We start from the raw sequence: 20419 nt of genomic DNA, 5'->3' as shown, positions 1-20419 counted from the left end.
CGCTAACATGTCATTCCGCTTATTGGAACGTGATCTACTCACAACGCGACCGATATCAACGAAATGGAATCTGAAATTTCGGTTTCTTTGCTAGGTCTGGTTTAACGAGCAATACAGCTCTATGTCAATGAAATAGCAATGGTATAAACTGCTCAAATACATTAAAATATCAATGTTAAATAGATAAATACTTAGCAAACCGCTGCGTAATAACGGTAACACGTAATATTTTCGTGTTAGACGCACACGTGGTGTCAGATTCTCTCAGTTTTCGGAGATCTGTCCAAATATTCCTCAAATTGCATGTTTGAGATGTAAAGCTGCCAGGAATTTTGATATTTCCACAAAAGTAAACACAAATACTAGGTAATTACTTCAAGGTCTTATACAAGGTTCATTCATAATCCAAACGATAATATTTGTGAAAATCCTTCAACCTTGATAGGAAGAGAAGGCCATTATGATATGCAAAATGCAACAATTGCGAACAAATAAAAAAAAACTAAAAGAAAGCTCAAAGGACCAAAAATAGGTTTCTGGTCCTTTGAGTCCTTAGGGAGATTTATTTCAGATTTCATTCAGAATTGGAAACATACACGCTTCTATTTGTTTTGTTTGAATCCAATATAATGAATAACAAGTTATGAATAAATTGTCTGTTATGCCTTATATGGTAATAATCTTCCAAAGCGGGGAAAGTTCAGATAGAAAACATTTCGTTCGGACGATTTCACGGCGCGGATTTCAAGATAAAAAGATAAGTTATTTTAGAAGCCAATGATTTGTAAAAAGCAATACTATTATAGCAGTACAGTATTTACTCGTAAATTGACTATTATATTAGACCTTGATTGGCCTGTAATGACTGGACCATTGGACAAATTGTTTAAAACCAATGTGGTCCAAATATATCGTTATGGCGGTATGGCCACCGGTTAATATGTGGCCATTATTTACTTTATTACATGTAGTTGTAATTTTAAACAATTTTATAGATTGCGAGTAATAAAAACTTCTGTCACAAATAAAATACAAAGTAATGGAAGTTCTTTTTTGCAATTCAAAACTAGAAAATTGCTTTTAAATTAATTCAGTTTGTAAATATTTCATAAAGATCTTGAGCCTAATTTGAAGGTTCACAAAACACGCCAATCTTAAATGTTTATTTTTAAACAAAAGCAGGTTTTATCTCTGAAAAATATTTGCGTTTTTATTTTCAAGATTATTTTGTAAATTACCTACGCTTGGGCCTTATCTTAAGAGCTTGTATAAATTGTTACAAGTTTCGAGCAATATTAAAAGGCTGTTTATTCGGCCTTTTAACATTGAGTCCGTGAGTTTTTTATGTAGTTATTATGTTTGTTTGTTTGTTTAGTGGATCAGATAAAGTGACCAAAAAGTGTGCTCGTAATTTGCCCCTCAGCCCATAAAACAAAAAGTAACAAAAGGTACTTACCAGGTCCAAATCGCAATCCAAAGGTTCACTGATCCGTCCACATGCACACAATAATAAAATCAAAATATTACAATAAAATCAGTTTCATCCCAAAGGCAAAGTAACGGAATTCCTCAAAAACACTGGTCACACTCCTGTCACTGTCAGATAATTTTCAAATCGAGAACACACACAATTTCAAAATACAGTTCCACGCCGAAGGTTGCGTTCGTAACGTGTTGGAGGATAGTAGCGAGCGTCGCACGTACGTCCGCTCAGTGCGGCGGCCCACGAGTCACTGAACTGCCGCACTGCCGCGCCCCCGTCAACCGGTGGATGCTCGCGTATATTTTTATGACTGCTCCAACTAGTGTTATCATTGTCAAACCCTGAAATGGTTGTGGATTTAAGAAATTGGGTCAAGCGGTTAGTGCTGCGGAACGAAAGCGCGGAGAACTCATTCAATCAATTGATTTAGGGGCTCCTCTCTTTCAACGAAAACACGACTGTCAGGACCAGAAAGGACCAATTATATAATAGGGCTATTCTTTATAGTTTTCCGAAGTGAGTTTTTGTTTTGGTCCTTTTTCTCATTTATTTTCCTGTCTTACTATCTATAACCTAAGGCATTGTGTTTTCTATTACCCACACCACTAAAAACCTTACCCTTGTTCCTATTAACTTAAACTTATCCATTCTAATTAAAACAATTAATATAAAAGCTGCGATGCACCAAAATAACAACAGTGAAAATACTCAATGTGACTCGAAACATGCCTTAATTTCTAAAAGAGAAGCATCATGAATTAACGTATCTTCAAAGACTGGACCATCCTGCCTGAATCGTACATGCATAGCCTTCGCTTTATTTGTGAACGCACTTTCGAATCGCTGAGTATCATAAATCGCGATATTTACGCAGATTTATGAAACGTAATAACACCGATTAATGTCAACAACTGCTCAACGGATCGCAAAAACTGACGAGAAAATGCAAATGTCCTTAGTGGTCAGCAATCATTGTTGCAGCCATTTTCAAACAGCCCGCAACTATATCATCAACCAAATTGTTACCTTAAACACATGTTCATAAAAAGAGCACGTAATTTAAAAAATATGTGGCCTGCAACATTGTGCTGGCTAAATTTACATGACATGAAAACTAAAGTTCTATAACTACAGTACTGAAAAAGAAAATATTTCTTAAATGGAATTGAAACAGCCAAACTAATTCAAATAAACACCAACTAATCTCAAACCAATTAAAACGAACACCACCCGATTCGTAGCGAGGACACCCGAGTGGCGCCGAAGAACATCGACAATCAGCGATCTTGGCCGAACACTTCCGAAGTGGCCCGAGCGTTCGCGGCCGCCAGCGAGGTCGCAGCGCGGGAAGCGCGTCATTTCAAGGTGAATTCTTTTCCCGCCAAACTGCGTCACACTGACTTTGTATTGTAGTGATACTATTAATTAAAAAAATAACAATATGCCGCCTTAAAACAATTTGTAAAGTGATGTTCTTGGAATTGTGAGATATTAAAGTACTGGACCGAGCTTGTTTCCAAGTAATCGCAGTTAATTATTCCACAACAAATTACTTCAAGTTAATCAAAGGCCTAATGCACAAAGGTTCGACGATGGATTTTCCCTGAATTTTCATTATGGAATCTCTCGGTACTTGAGTAGTTCACCGTGTAACAAGTTCAGGCGACCGCGAGCCAGGGTCGGCAGTAGTTCCGACTGTCGTGACCTTTGCACCCACCCCTTCGGATGTACATTAAATGTCCCTGTAGCGAGGCCGCGGAGTAACACCGAGCAAGGCCTATCGATCCCCGGTTTCATTCACCCTCGATCACAATAAGGTTATATTTAGTGCGGTCTTCAGCAACGTGAAACGTGAAGCTTTTTCAGTGATCAATTACTCCGGCAATAGATTTTTTATGGTTTCAGTGAAAAGCATTAACTTTTGATGCTTATTGTAAGTTTCCTTAGTATAAAATACTTGCTTGTTAGTATTTACTAATATAGAAAAGCCTTTCAGGGCTTTCCCTATTTCTGATTGCACCATAAAGCACTGAAGAAGATTTGTTAAATCTTTGGTTTGGCTTTAAAGTAAGTTAGTGTTGGATATAGACAATTTAGTGTACAGATCAAACATCTAACTGATTTAGGAACAATTTATCCAAGTTTAGGAGTTACTAAAATAAATTGACGAAACAAACCTATAAATGTTCCCTTCTTTTAAAGTGACCGAAGGCTACAAACCAAAACAATGAGTGATTACGATTCTAATCAAATACGCAAAGGGCACAATCGAACCTTGCATATTGTTATAAATCAAACAAGAGCAATATTGCCATGTTGTCTGTGCGTGACTGCTGATAAGCATCAAATTCTCGTGCTTATCTTCTCCAGCGCTGGCCATCATACAGCCGAGGGTCGAGCGAAGGTTGGCAGCGGCACAAACTTGTTGCCATGTCATTAAGACTTCTCAATTAAAAGAAAGTTAATGTTCAAAGGAATTGTAACTTTTTGCAGATTTAATTAAACTTTTTGTTCAAAATGCTAATCCTGATAACGAGGGAGAAAGAACGGAAAGTTGTTCAGCGAATTACTTCTGCGACGAGGAGCCACGGACCGATTGCTTGCTCTTTTAAATTTCCGTTGAAGTAAATTCTTCTTGGCTTTTCCCAATCGATACCTATGAACTTTTTCCTTGTTTTCGTTTCTTTTCAGATTGATTATTCTCAAAATTAGGTGAGAGATCGGTTGATTTCCTCACTGACCTAATTTATATAAGTACATCTAACAGTTATCGACCACGAAATTTCTGACATCCCGGTACCTTGATGCTCTAGGGAGCTCTTAAGACAGTCAATTCCAATTATCTGACTAAGAATTTTCACTCGAGGGTAGACAAATGTCTAACAGTTTGACAAGGGTTTTAATCAAGTATCTACACTATTCCACGTAGATTCTAGAGGGCAGACGACTATTGCTCAGTCAAAACAATTTATGACAACAATGGCCTGAAACCGGAAAATTCTGAAAATCGATTAAACGCGGTTCCTTAAAAGCAACAATAAGACATTAATTAATTATAACATAAATATCAGGACGACCGACCCTGTACACTACCAACAATGCCTTTAGCGAATTTATTAAAAAAATCCACATGACCGCGTCCAAAGGCCACGGCAGCGGCCTAGGCATTTTTTAGGCAAACGTATCAATCCAATTCACTCCATACAAGACATTTAAGGCTATTTATACATTAGTAATAACCGCAAATCAAACTACACTATTACATTCAACTTTATTACAAGCCAATAAAGTTGAAAATGTATGAAAATAAATATGGTGTATCTTCATGTGCTGTTGTACGAATAGTACGTGTTTTCCGAACGTCAAGATATAGGTATACGCGTGCAGTTGCGAATTTAATTACGAAAGTTTATCGCACTGTGGGCCTTGGCAAAGGTCGTGGCATACACCTGAGGCCCGAGTGAGGTCACCCTCATGTGCTGTGGACGATCAAATATTCACTAATTTGACAGCTATTGGCATTTCCAGTGCCGTGTATTAACGCCATGTCAGTACTCTCGTACGTTTGTGAAATAACCTTTATTTACAATGCCGTAATGTGATGTTGCGGTTTCATTTTATTATTATCGAAAGTATTAGTAGTTTATTGAAAATCGCGGATAAATTAAATTCATATGATTTAGAAGGTTACTGAAATACACATTTAGTTAAAAAGGCCCTAGTAAGTCAGGACCTAACAAAAAACTTACGTTCAAATACAGCCTACAAAATTAACAGTCTCTAACACATTCTGTAGCAAAGCTCTAATTTTCTTTTCATCGTAATTATTATTAAAAATATTACAAGAATGAACTTTTTATAATAACTATCGTGAGACATACTAAATTAACTAAAAATAACGTTAAATATACTGAGAAAAGCTCTACTAGTTTCAAGTCACAGAGTCAACGTCACCACGTGTACCTACGCACGGTGCTCATGAGGAAAGAGTCCCTCTCCGACTCTAAACTAATAGAGCTTTTCTCAGTATATTTACGCGAATAAACCATTGTTTAGTAGTTAAAAAAGGAACTAACATTTTTTTATATTACTAACCCAATTAGGTATGTATTATAAAGAGAATAAAAATAAAAAGTTGCTTAAATTACACTTAAACACGACCAAATGCGTGAAGTAGGTAGGCATTGTAAAAACGCGTGCAATGTGCGTGACACAGACATAAATGCGGAATTGCAGTATTTATCGCACTGTATACTTGCTTGATATCATTATGCGAACCATAAATAATATAATAATAGGCTTACTTTGTTGTTTTACTGCAGTAGTCAACGGCTTTGAATCTGACTTCTTAAAAAACGGATGACACAGGCGGTTGTTAAAATGCTAAGTTATCGATTTATCTTCTTTAAAACACTAGACCTACATTATTTTATGTAAATGTATGCTTTTTGTATGTATTTCACTAAACGACACTGAAATGATATACAATATATTTAAAGTTCACGTATTCAATTTTTATTATTATTTGTCAATCTGATTGTCATTTGGTTTTTACTTTTTTTTTCTTGAATGGTAACTGAGTCTGCAGTACGGTGTTGTCGACTATACAGCCAGAAGTTTTTACTTACTTTGATTATTTTTACGAAAAATATTTATTATTTCACAAGTAAAATTTCACTAAAAACTGGTGGAAAATGTTTTTGTTTTTTTTTTAAATCAAACTGTCAAATACGTCATTCTAGTACAGTTAGCTATTGTAGTAGTATTTGACAATGTAACAAATTCTAAAAATAGATAATAATAAATAAATATTCGATGATAAGATGGTCCACTGGCATCAGACTGGTTTCGTGTACACAGCACGAGTGGAAAGCCACTTTATTGTCCTAGATCAGGCTTTATCTTGCAGATATTGATTTCATAGAGCTAGCTCGCCAGGCGACAGATAACTCACAATAGCGTTTCACAATTTTCACTTGCCTGCCTTCACAATTTCGTTAAACAAAAGATGGTAGAAAGCCACGTCTTTACTTTATCACTTCCTGAATAAAATGAAATAATCGATAACACTTAAATAGACTTGAGTGTTCTTTTTCAGCCATTTTGTTTAAACTGTCATTTGTGTCAAATTGTGACGTTTAAACGAATCTTATTTTAAAATAGGAATACGAATTCAACCTCTTTGGAAAGCCACTAGCAAAAAGGTTTGTAAAAAGAAGTATTTCATGATTTGCCGATGCGTGCACAGGTGTCGGCGCCCTTGTTTTAACGACAAAGTCATTGCAACCTGTGCACATATCGACAGTTAGTCATCATCCAGCCTAATGACCTCGTTCGGCTATTTATTGATCACGAATTCACGACTCTATTTAGTTAAGATTAATGACCAATCATTGTGCAGGCAGCTAGTACATTAAACTACTCACAACTGCCAATTTTGTTCAAAAGATTTTCAACTTTGTCTTATTGTTTTAAAGTCAAAAACAGATAAACAAGATACTAATTTGAGTATGTTGATGTGCGTGCATATCTGCGTAGTTTAAAATATGTTCTACCAAGTTCTATGGTCGATAGAGGCTGGTATTCGGCGGTTGAAATGAACAATAAAGCATTTATTCATAAATAGTCGGACATCACGGCACCTTGCCGGCGGCATTGATATCTGACATTGTTGTAGGTACCTCTATTTCAAAATAGGGGAAAATTATGGCCCTACAAGTACCTACCTTAACTGGGGCGGGGACCGCAGTTACTAGCCACTTACTATTAACTGATTCATTGTCAGAAAGCACAGTATAACATGCGACATTAGCTTTTGCCCACACTGTCTAATTAACGAATAGATAATATAATAAACACGATGTATAGTTTTAGATGGAATCTTCAATAAATACAACAAAATTACATTGAGTTTTTCTCATTTCAGGTAGCTGTAGCTGGTACGGTGAAAGACTACTCTTTCAATAACATAACTGGCGGAAAGTTAATACAATATAAAAAACCTCTACTAGTCTCTTTGAGGTGTACCAAGCGTCATCTCGTAACTTTGAACAATAAGTCACATGTACCGCATGTACGAGTCGGAACGTGTCAAGTCACTGCTTACGACACTCCGACGAGCTGGTATGTCCTCGCACTGCTCCCCCTGTATTGCTTCATATTGCTTGAATTGAAGTTCGAGGACAGATGGTAATGTGCACTTAGTTTCGTCTGCGTTTCCGTTCGTTTTACAGGACTTGTGATACAGGGAAATACATTATTTGTATGCTATTTTAGTAAGAAAAGTTTAAAATGACAGTTTTAAATGAAAAACTTCGACTACTGAATTGGTAGCATCGATCCTAAACAGAAAAGGAAAAGATTTGCGATTTTCTATTGCGTAATTTTAAAAAGTACGGCAATAGTTGTTTTGTAGTATGATTGACCACAAAACAAACACGCCAAATAAACTAAATGCTCCTTTTAAGGCACCAACTAATACTCAACACTTTCGAAAACAAAAGAAGGTAGTTCCCGAAATCGTTAGTGTAATGACAAGCGGGGCGGGCAAGTGGGCCCCCGGGACAATGAGCGGGCCCGAGGGGCAGGCCCGGTGGCCCATTGTCACTCCAACACTGTGTGAAACACTCGGAAGCGCACACTTGGACCAACTCGTCCTATCATCTAGTTTACTGTGTGTACATCGGTACTGACTGAGCTATTTTTATTCTAAGAAGAACTACGTTTCGTACATAATTCGATATTTTAATATATAGAGTATTAAAAATCCATGATGTCTATTCATCCGTAATTTTCAGCGGTGGATGCGGTAAATATTGAGGACGGTTCTTGCGAATTATTAATGAAGGTTTAAGTACCGTAAGTGAAACTAAATGAATATAACGCGACATTAATCTAGACACACGGCAGTGTGTCCGCCAAGTTCGAGCAAAAAAACCGACACACCGGCCGTGGGTTATATTACACGAACCATTTCGGGCCAAGTTCGACCCACCGATAACTCAAAATCTATTTTATCTACGCATATGAAATTTCTAGTATCTATCGAGATCTATTTACTTATCTAAAATACAAAATTTCATTAATGTACCTATTGTAGATCTTGAGATATTGACGTCAGAAAATCGCTATTTTTACTATACACTCACTGACTGACTCACTCACTCATCAAAAACCTAGACCACTTCCAATAGTCGTATCGCCTTGAAATTTGGCATGGAGGTAGGTCTTTAGGTCAAGTTAAAGGAAAAAATCTGAAAATGGCCAAGTGTGAGTCGGTTTTAAAAATAATGAAGGTGTAAATTCATACCCCTAAGGAACTAAAACAAAAAAAATATCTATATCTTCCAATGGTCGTACCGACCTAAAATTCGTTCCGAAGGTTTGTATTTAGTCAAAGTAAAGTAAAATAAAAAAAAAGAAAATAAACCTTACAAAAATAAATGAAATCCCACCCAAAACATAAATGTGAAAGGATGCCAAGTTCGATAATATTGGAATGCTTCGCCTATAAAAGAAGTGAGATCTAAATAAGTACCAAGTTCCATACACAGACCTCAGTTAAAAATGATATAACTTGGCAAGTTTTAATAGAAAATTATATACTTGACTCATTGCGTTTAGTAGGTTTATAACAAAGTGTGTGAAAACTTGCCAACTTGTTATATCATTTTTAACTGAGGTCTGTGTATGGAACTTGGTACTTATTTAGATCTCACTTCTTTTATAGGCGAAGCATTCCAATATTATCGAACTTGGCATCCTTTCACATTTATGTTTTGGGTGGGATTCAGTAATACTAAGAAGTAGGTTTTCCTTATTATACAAGAAAACAATACACGTCTATGCGGTTTTATTTATGTATAGGTATCATAGTTTTGAGTGCAATTTTACGGCAAAGCATTTACAGAAGATTTCGCAACCGCATCCCTTTTCAAATATATGCACAATACGTAAACAAAGTAACACAGAGTGAGAGATAAGTTGCAAAACACATGTATCTCATGTAAAGCCATACCGTAACCGCAGCGCCACAGGCGAGCTGCGCCGGCGCACCGGCCGGGCCGCTGATCTGCCGCATTTCTCCTTCTCACGGCTGCGCATGCCTTACGTAATGGCTCCTATTGGCTATTGGGATTGGGTTATTTGTTACATTACTTCAGATTGCTTTACTTGTATCGATCTAGTTATCTTAATATGATAAGTGATCGTAATTAATGTTTTGAAGGGTAAATCTAGTTGCATTTGTGTACTACTGCAACGGAAGCTTAACATGTTATGGGTGTAATATTTAACTAATTAAATTGTACGTCGAACTAATAAATATTTCTAGTATTTGCAGGTATCCTTAGACAATGGTAATAGAAAAGAAAATGGTTATCTAACGTTTCAAAAAACTCCTAGGTTTCGTGCTCAGTAGATGCGCCTGCGACTGCGACCACTCGACCGCGGCAGACTGCAGTGTTTCGTCGTTTATCATTTCTTTTCTAACCAGTTCTATTTCATAATCTAATAATTTATTATTTAAACTGTGGCATAAGAAAATTTATTCTATTTTTACACTCGTGGCGCTTGGAGACTTCCACCAATGGGCTATTTTCATTACCTAACTCAATGTTCACAGTAAATTTATGTGTGGGAGAGCCATGCTTCGGCATGAATGGGCCAGCTCGATCGAAGTGATACTGACGTGAAACAACGCTTGCGTTATCGTTTCGTTGCATGAGTGAGGTTACCAAAGACCAAATTACTCCCTTCCCAATCCCCGATTCCCCAACAACCCTTAAATACCTAAACCCCAAAAGGCCGCAACGCACTTGCAACGCCTCTGTTGTTTCGGGTGTCCATGGGCGGCGGCGATTGCTTAACATCAGGTGATCCGTCAACTTGTTTACCGACTTATACCATAGAAAGAAAAATAATAAAATTTTACATAAAAATCTCATTAAACTCTCCTTTTTACTAAAAACATTTGCAACACTCTTACCATGTCCAGAGTTTCATGGATTAAGCCAGTGATATCTACAAAATACAATACATGAACAAACTGGCTTTCGGATTAATAACATTAATTAGGCTATTGGGACTAATTAATATCTTATTGTGATGCTGAAATACAAAGGACCGCCAGCTGTGCTCGTCGATAGAAAGTAACCAGTTGTTATCACAGGAAAGTGGTACTAAACAATACTAAATACTGACTGTAATGGGCTGCAGACTATACTGCATTGGTTACAATCAAATTTTCTTCAGGTAATACTTTAAGGATATTTGCATTTCTATGAATCATACTAGTATTATAAATGTGAATACTTATGTGTTTGTGTGTATGTTTGTTACTCAATCACGTCAAAATGGCTGAAGGGATCGGAATGAAATTGGAACAGGGGTAGATTATGGTTTGGAATAACACATAATGTTTTAAAATACTGAATTCCACCCTTGTTTCGTCTCAACTTTTCTTTTTTCCTATCTCTACAACTTTTTTATAAAAATGTCTTCGACGGTTTTCTTTATTGATTTCATCTAAGAGGACATACTATACTACTTAATATTATAATATGAATCAGTTACTTTCAGTAATAATTTCTTACAACTCTACAAGCAACAAACTTTTATTGATAGTCTATATTTTTCTTTAGCCTTACCAGGGACGCATAAAATTCATGATTGTCTATAAACACATTCTCACCTAGCTAGCTATAAAGTTTATTTATACCTGATGAGGCTATTTCAATAGATTTCCTCTTTCATCTGCGAAAATGCAGTTTTCCAAGATCAAAGGTCATTGGAAAGCAGCTTCGGGAAAAACCGAACAGAAATATACCTGATGCCATAACCTCTTCTATAGGACATCCTACAATCTAAACCTAAAGAATAGCTTTGAACAATCAAAAGATATCGTCAATTAAAACTTTAATTTATCATCATCATCAATCTAAGCTTCTACAATGTTCTAATGAAACAAATATGCAAATGTAAGCACAAACAGCAACTAGTCATACTTTTATAATACCTAGTGTCTGCTAACTTTCACTCGGCACCCCCTCCGCCCCTTCACCCCCCTCACCCCCCGCGCCCGCCTCATAGCCTCCCCCTCTGCAGATCTGTCCTAGGTTACGTAACCGCTGCAATACTGCACAGCTGTTGACTATGGCCAGCGGCCGGCTTCGGAACAAAACCCTGCACTAAGACGTTTTCATGATAGAGAGTAACTTGTGAAACTGGTCACCATGCTACATTGTCAAACTGTTTCATATTATGTATTGCCTTTCTAATGGAGATGTATTAGTACTTAACCAGAGATGTATTCTTAAGAAACAACTAAGTAGTCGGAGGGAACATCGCCTGCATTTTTTCCCAACACAAAAAGAAAATTGAAAATCCTCCGTACCGTATCTTTATCACGATAATTTCAAGGGATCCTTGGAAAAGTACGAGGAAGCCAAGTTTTTCTAAAGCGCGGGAATCCTAGGCCGCGCATTAAAATCTAATCTGCATGGACTTTTCATAATCCGAACACAAAAACACTAACAATCACGCACACATGGAGCCGGTGCAGCGGTGTCGCGTGGTTGTGCATGTGTGCGTTAGGTGCGCAAGAGCAAACTTACATAACAGCCAGCGAGAGTGCATTCACTCTGTAGCGAGGGGGGCGGTGCTACGCGAGGGGGGCGCGAGAGAAATGCATCGGTGCAGTGCGCACGCGCTCCGTGATATAATACGTGACGGATTATGTCCGAGATTTGCGAGATCTAATGATACAAGCTGATTATAATTTACATGTTTGTTTTAGCTTCGGTATGTGCTTCTATTGGAGATCGATCACGCGATTGTGTTCTACTCTATGACACAATTGTAGTAACGTGCCTAAGTATATACTGTATATAACTAGGTATGTATGTATAGACAGTCAATACTGAGACACCAATACATTACACAGTCATCAAAGTTTATGACTAAACTAGCTTCTGTATACAAAATTTCATCAAAATCCATTCAGTAGTTTCAGCGTGATGACGGACAGATATCCAAACAAACAAACTTTCACATTTATAATATTAGTCTCTTTAGAACTAAAAAAAAGCTTAAAAATATCGCAAAGCATATCGAAACGCACGAAATTAAATACGACAACCTATTAGGTGTTATTACAAATACACTAGTCCTAAGATATTACTGAAATTAGTTCCAGTTGTAAGACCAGTCGAGTTGTAATTAAAATTAACTAAAATCGATGTCACGCTGATATCACACAAACCTGTTCGAATGCATTTACTATGAATTACAACAGTCGTGCACAAACACGGGCCTCTAATGTAGATGTATAAATCATAAAATCATTCAAACGACAATTTAAAAGCGTTCTTATGATAAAAAATATGAATAAAAATTATTACAGAAAATAACTACAAAAATAACAACAGAAAAGTATCTACAAGAAAAAACTGTAACCGAAACTAATGACGACTGACTAAGAGTGCTTTTCACCAGAGATGTACTATGCTACGTTGCTGAGGATGCATTTGCATACATTCATTCACACATAGTTTAGCACTGGTAGAAAAGCTCTCGACAGACAATCGATTTCCCTAAATCTCAAAGGATTTCCCTAAATCCATTTGGAATTTATGTAGTTACAGACATAAATCAGTTTCCTTAATTCTATGTACAATGAGTGATTAATAATATCTTGTCGTTACATAATCGTCGTATCATCAAAACATATATTTGCTCTAATAGAGCAATTAGAAATGAAAGGCAACATTTCAGCAACTGAAATCAGAATAATTACAAAATACCTAGAACTCTAAAACACATCAGAACATTCCCTAAGCAATATACTCATAGTTTCCGAATCAAAACTAACGCAACTTATTCAAGGATATCAACTGCATCATACGCGTGCGCTGCTCAAAATGCAGAAAGTGTCAGCGCGCCTGAAATAATGCATAATGCCGCATGGTTTAGGCAAATTAACGGACAGCGTGAGGAAATAACCTAGATACTGGATCCTGTTACTGAAATAGACGTTTCATCTAAATATGAACTGCAAGCTATCTCGTTGTGTGGTCTAGCTGAACAGAAAGTTACTTATCCTTCGGTTAGTACTCGTTTAATGGAGCATTTCAGTTTGATAATGCAGTACTAGTACGGATTTGTATTCGGTGCCAAAATAAAAAAAGTATTGGAATTAGATGATATTGTACGTAAAAAAACATATTTAATTGACTGCCTCGTTGGTTTAGTGGTCGCGAGTGCGACTGCTGTCTTGACTGTCTTGGGTTCCCAGGCCGGGCAAAGTATTCCTGGCCTTTTTTTTAATTTTGAGAAAATTTTTCAGTAGTAGCACGGAGTCTGGAATTGTGCCCAGTATATGGCAATAGGCTCTCCCCCTATTACATGGGACTTGTAACACAAATGGTGAAAAGCGGGTGTACATTGTACAGTGGCATTAAGTGCCGTAATGTGCAGGTGCACTTCTGCCTACCCCTTCGGGCATAACAGGCGTGACGTTGCGTATTTAATTTTCATAACTTTTTTGTGCAGTCTTCGAATATGAACTAAGCTACCTGAAGATGTATCATAAATAATTTTCATTTATAATTTGAATCTAGGTTTAAGCAAAAGTGAAACTCCTGAAACAGTTCTAGATTGCCGACAAAATATTACCTACTGCTAAAAAGATTGATTTAAAATAAATACTAAAAATATGCAAGCGAATAAAACACAGTTCTACGTAAACATTTTTTATTTTTTTAAATACAAAACAGCTTCTGCAAATAATTGCAATGCACCGCGTGTGACTCAACTGCAGAAAAGCAGAAAATGGATGACTGTGCATCACCGTAATTGACTAATTATACAGGATTACGACATGAAACATATAATTTATATCATTTTATATTAACGATAGCCATAAATATGCAATAAAAAAATCAAGATATTAACGAAAGATAGTCGCCATAAAAAAATAAACACAGTTAAAATTTTGGTTTTATAAAAATTTGGTGAAAACGTAAAAAGTCAAAGACCATCGTTTGTCAAACTTGCCCATCCATTGACTACCCTGACCACTCTGCCAATAATGCAGATGAAAAAAATCTTTGTTAAAATTACAATAGTCGATATCGAAAGGAAATTATTCATTATGTTTTTATTAAAAAAAAACCTCATTATGCTTATTTAAAATTCTAACATGGTTTTTATTAATCTGTATGCAAACACTAATGAAACATCAAAATAGATTGTCCGACTGTTAGTTCAGTATAAAATCTATCTGCCCATCAATGCAGAAAGAAAGGCAACATCGTCACTCTTGATAAATGACAATACATATTTTTATATAAGTCTGAAATTGTAGTCTCTCTCCTGAAACATGTATTATTTCAGTCTATGTATTGTGTATGTATATGTAGTCGGTGTGTATTTGTCTGGATGTGTGTGAGGATTAGTGTGAGTGCAGTCGGCAGGAGCTCTGGTCGCAGTTTTCCATAAGAAAGCCGCGCCGAGGCCGGCCACCGGCCGCGTTTGACGCTTCCGTGATATACAGCGTGTTGCTTCTGATTTACTTCTTTATACGTTTAACTTATTAAAGTTAAAATACATTTATAAAGGAATAGCCTATAGTTAAACATTTTCAAACTGTTTTTCCTGTAATTTAAAACTCATTTAGATACGTACATTTTCTAAAATTTATTTTATGTGTTCAATACAGAAACGAATGCATTAAATCATGTAAATAAACAATAAAACAACAAAATCACATATAACAATAATTTAACAAAACAATAGAACGTACAATGAATTAGAAAAGCTTCCTAAGCTCTATCTATCGCATCAGCCTGTAGGTCGGAAAGCGCAGGCGCATCGTTAGCGTGTGTGCGTGAGTCGGTGCACACGCTCTAAACACACCAACACACGCTCACTTTCACTTGGCGAACTATTCCTAGGGCGAGTGCATAATTGTTAGCATATCTATGAACCTGGGAATTTTCGTAATGAAAGTGAATACACGTTATTAATGTTTTAATTAAAGTTGCTAATATTTTGTTTTGATTTTTAGTCAATATCTAACGTATCAAAACAAATTATGGCCTACTTAGAAAAGTGTGAAAAATGTAAAGCTATTAGTTAATTCAATAGTGAAATATCACACTATCACACTAATATTATAAATGTGAAAGTTTGTTTGTTTTGATGTTTGTCCGTCAATTGCGCTGAAACTACTGAACGGATTTTGATGAAATTTATATGCAGACAGGCAGGGTGTTTCTGACTGCTGACGGCTGAGGATACTTTTTATCCCACGGCAACTCGGACGAAGCCGCTGGCAAAAGCTAGTTGACAATAAAGTTATTAAAATTCAAGTTTCATCATTCAGTAATTAATGAGCTTATGGCAAATAATTCCAACAAAATAATGTAATAAAACACCTTTTCAATAAAACTTTTACACAATTAAAGTGAAAATCAGAAGTTAATCGGAATCCGATTACGAAAATCCAATAACAATATTTTTTTGTGAAGAAAGTAAGTTTCGAAATTGTCAGTTTTCTATAGATAATATCATCGGAACAGCGTCGTGTAACAGAGAGCGTCTGAAACTCATTTACTTTGATAAATAACTTTCAATCTGGGCTCAAGATCTCTATCTCTTTGATTTATATGACTGCGAGAATTATCCTGAAATGTTACCCTTGCTCTAGGAATTGGTTCAAGTTGGTGTCGTTTTCAATACGAATGATTTATATCCGATGATATTTTTATGAATTATATTTTCAGAATTGTTACAGAAAACATACCACCAGGCCATTTAGTTCCCGAAGAGATAGACAGGCGTATACAATGTCTCACGCAATTTTCACCAGCTAGGTAAGTCCACATAATGAGGGCTTAGTCTATCGCCGTACACCTGGTATAATTTCAACATAAACTATTTTAATCGTACTAAAATATTATAAATGCTAAAGTTTGATGTTTGTTTGTTACTCGTAAAAACTGCTGAAGGGGCCGAGATAAAATTTAGAAATCCCTGTTAGATTATAGTCTGGAACAACACACTTTTGTTATGTGGCCTTCCACATATAGGGTATTTACCCAACGAGAAAGCAGGCGAAGCTAGTTATATGTACTTATAAAAGCTATAGGTTATTTTTATGAATATTTGGACAGCGTATTATGCGATGGATAGCTCGGAGCAAACAATAGCGATGATCGATCATCGTAATCAGTCGAATGTAAAAGTATAAACTTTTGCCGAACAGAATACATTTGGAAACTCCTTTATCTTGCAAAGGACAATTGTTGTCCTGTTGATGAAAATTAAATTAAACCAGACGGCAGCTGCTTCCAGCACGCACTTTTATTACCAATAAATTATTTTTGTGGAGGTTATTTTAATTATTTTCTGTTATTACGCCGGTTCACCGTCTATCATCGTCCATCTTGGTGCTGGTCTCCATTAATCATCCCATGGCACAATGACGTCCTTGTACCACTTTCCAGTCTATTGTCTGATCCACTAAACCTAGACGACTTGGTTCTAAACTCCATCGTTCGTTGCACTACATATTCTTTAATAACAATTGCAATATTTGCACATATGTAATGTAAATGTTTGTTCTACAAAACTAGAACGATCGCGATCTGCAGCGTATTGCGTGCCATTATTGTAATAGGTATATGTAAAGTTGTCGCTGACGGATGAAAATTATTTGAGTTTTGTTGAATAATTTTCCTAGAGCTTATAAAGTATTTAAAACATTAAATGTCATCTTGTAAGCTCCTGAAAAGGTCAAAACTGTTAACTGTTAACTTTGCCTTTCCCTCTTGTAATAATTAACCAAAATAATAGATTTCAAGGATCCTAGATAAGTCACCGTTGTGCACAAGCCCTGATACACTATTAGAAACGTGCAGCGGTGTGAGTGCGCGAGATTGCACCGCGCACGTGTGTGCGTCTAATGCATCGCTTAGATTATATCATATAGAGTGGTTTATCTCCGCGGCCATAACTTCATACATAATCATTTTAAATATATCTGCGCTTTTACAACCTCCTGCGGTAGATACCGAGTCCACTTTCAATGTTATATTACTTTTTAATGTTTGTCGCTCAGTTTTGTCAAAGTTTCGTCTGTCGCCAACTGTTGCGTCACGTTACTTATCTTTATATTTGTCGGTAATGCGGGTTTTATTCAACTTGTACAACATTGTAGCTTTGTTTATTGAATCCAGTCGCCTCGGTTATTGCGACCGTGTCGTCTTAGAAGCTGTGATAAAATCTCTCTCATTGTGCACCTCCGGATAGAGTTAGAGCCTAGATCTAAGCATTTATTTGCGAACAATGTGACTATAGTGGAATAAATCAAAGTAGCGCCGGGGGGGTGTGCGCGCTCCATATGTTGCGTGCGTGCAGCGAGGGGGGACGGGGGGTGCGGAGGGGGTTGCGTTCAGCACAATGCGCCGCCGCAAAGACGTTCGTTGCTCCCGCGCAGGTCATCGACTCTTTCACCGGCGCTCGCGCACGCGACCCGCCACTTTCGCGTCGCGATAACATTGCTAGACGGACTTTGTCGATTTGGAACGAGACGGAGACACGTAACTTGTAGTTGATAGACAGAGACAGCATGATCGCAAAATGACCGTAGTCAGCAGAAAAATGTGTTTAATTAACGAAAGCATTGCGTGTGACCGATGGCCACAGCAACAGCTTTTTATCATAGTCTGGATTGCCTAATCACATGTCATGTTAGTGAGGGAACACATAGAAGGATTTACAGAATTTTGGCAGACGTCTCCCTCGCTGGACATTACAATATATTAAATAACATAAACCTCACGATTGTGAGTTTAGTTTGATTACCATCAATTTATTTATAAGCAACGTCCATCCTTAAAATAACGCGATCGGTTTATTTATATGCCGCCTTGTCAGGAAAAATCCAAAAATGGAAGACTCATGCGCCTGATTCACAAAACCGAACACATACATAAACCATAAATACTAACAAAGTCACGAATCTCTTTGTTTTAAAGTCAAAAAGTTTACTTCGACTGTAATTGTGTGCTTCACCCCACACTTTTTATAAAATACAATACGAATTAATTGCATCAAGTTAAATAAGGCCGTTTAAAACTTTAAAAAATATTGTAATGAATACATGAGCTGGTTATATAGAAATTAATATACTTATAGTATAATGTAATCGTACAGACTACATTAATATTTCTATGAAAAAACCGGCGGCTTATTTTATTTTCTTTAAACCACGCTTATATGATGTGCGTTTTTTTAAACAATACACAATTATGCAATAAAGTTTAATATTCCACCAATTACTATTCTTATCCCGATTTGACTTAATTTCTTACTTAATATTACAATTATTCCAAAAGTGTTTCTGGTCTTGGTCTGTCGGTCGTGTCGCAGCTGAGCATTTTTAAAGTACGGTACCATTTTTGTGTCTGGAAATAGTTAAGAGTCTGGAGAGTGCTAAATAAGATACTTTTCCCTGAGAACGAGAAAATGTATCTTTTTTTACAGATATTTTAAGTGTGGGAAAGCCATACTTCGGCACCTTTGGAGTGATGGCTTCCCAGAAAACCGACGTGAAACAACACTTGAATTTTGCTTCCTTGTGTGGGTAACGTTATCGGAGGCCCAATTACATCAATTAACCCTTTCTAATCATCCCAATCCCCGATTCCCCAACAACCCTCAATTCCTAGCCCCCAAAGGGCCGGCAAAACACTTGTACATACCGCCTCTGATCTTTCGGTTCATGGACGGCAACGATTGCTTACCATCAGGTGATGCGTCAGCTCGTTTATCATACTCTTGGAGGTTAAAGACCTGAATTAGATATTTGATCATTAGTAAAAATTGTGACCAAGTAATAACGTGTACATGTTATTATTGTCCGGTAATTGTACTACCTACCTAATTAAAATGAGCAGCCATTGTATTAGTGACTTTATTGGAAATAGATTTAGGTATAGTTTAAATTCACGACATTATTAGTTAAGAACGCAGTAGTTAAGTTATGCCTTGACACGTCCGTAGGTCAATGTCTTACTCAAAATATTGAAGAGTTGCCAAATACAGGAACCTTTTCGTAAATTATTCGACACTAGGAAGGACGGGGCTTAGGATGCCCAAACTTCAGCACTTCTACTGCTGAAATATTATAACTTAGGTAATAAAATATTACGGAGTCGCGAAGACCTGACCGGCTTGAAGAGCAAAAATAGGAACGGGATGGTTTTTAGTCAGTAACAGCTCCTCACTCTTTCGACTCACTCAAGGTATGAGAAGTCATTGACAATTTCGGCCCAAAAAATGGTAATAATTACTAAGCTACCACTTTCCAAGAACTTTGTTTTACTTATTGTAAAATGAAGGCATACGCACTAATTACGCTATTCAGTTTTACCTCCTATACAGACTTTTTTTAAGGGAAATGGGGCAATAACAAACATACTACCGCCTATGGACACCTGCAACACTAGAGGAATGACCAGTGCGATGCAACTTATCAAAATCAAGTCAAAGTCAAAACATTTATTCCAATTAAACCATAAATTGGTACTTTGGAAATATCAACAAATAAAGAAATACATAAAAGTGTGTCAGTCTGTCCGTCAGTGAAGCTAGGTGAAAATAACATATAGAAAAATAAATTTAAAATTATGTTTTAGTTAGTGTTGAGATTGCTAAAGTAAACATTTTCTATTCATAGCTTTGATCTAGGTAACTATTCAAAAGACACAGAATACATTCACCCTGCTTAAAAAATAGAGTATGATCAGCAAACCCGGGAATCCTGCAGCTACAATAAACGTGCAAACTATAAAAAAATTCGAGCGGCCGGCAGTACGGCGATGCCTTTCACCGGGCGGCCATCGTGAAAAGTGACAGTGAGTGGTGACGCGA

The 20419-nt window shown here is 36.7% G+C and overlaps 1 protein-coding gene across 6 annotated transcripts in view; it reads right to left on the bottom strand.

Annotated features, from left to right (window-relative positions):
* The window catches only part of LOC118263008 (ecdysone-induced protein 74EF), a 192288-nt gene extending 190546 nt beyond the window's left edge, over positions 1-1742 (bottom strand). For 2 of the 6 annotated variants that reach the window (XM_035574735.2, XM_035574734.2), the window contains exon 1: positions 1457-1742. The gene's annotated coding sequence lies outside the window, so the exon portion shown is untranslated. The remainder of the gene's footprint in view (positions 1-1456) is intronic. The other 4 variants (XM_050697544.1, XM_035574737.2, XM_050697546.1 and 1 more) reach the window with 2 other exon arrangements.
* Positions 1743-20419: the final 18677 nt, after the last annotated feature.

The sequence above is a fragment of the Spodoptera frugiperda genome, chromosome 12 (assembly GCF_023101765.2).
Source record: "Spodoptera frugiperda isolate SF20-4 chromosome 12, AGI-APGP_CSIRO_Sfru_2.0, whole genome shotgun sequence".
Lineage (NCBI taxonomy): Eukaryota > Metazoa > Arthropoda > Insecta > Lepidoptera > Noctuidae > Spodoptera > Spodoptera frugiperda.
This window is presented reverse-complemented; position numbering and strand designations above follow the sequence as displayed.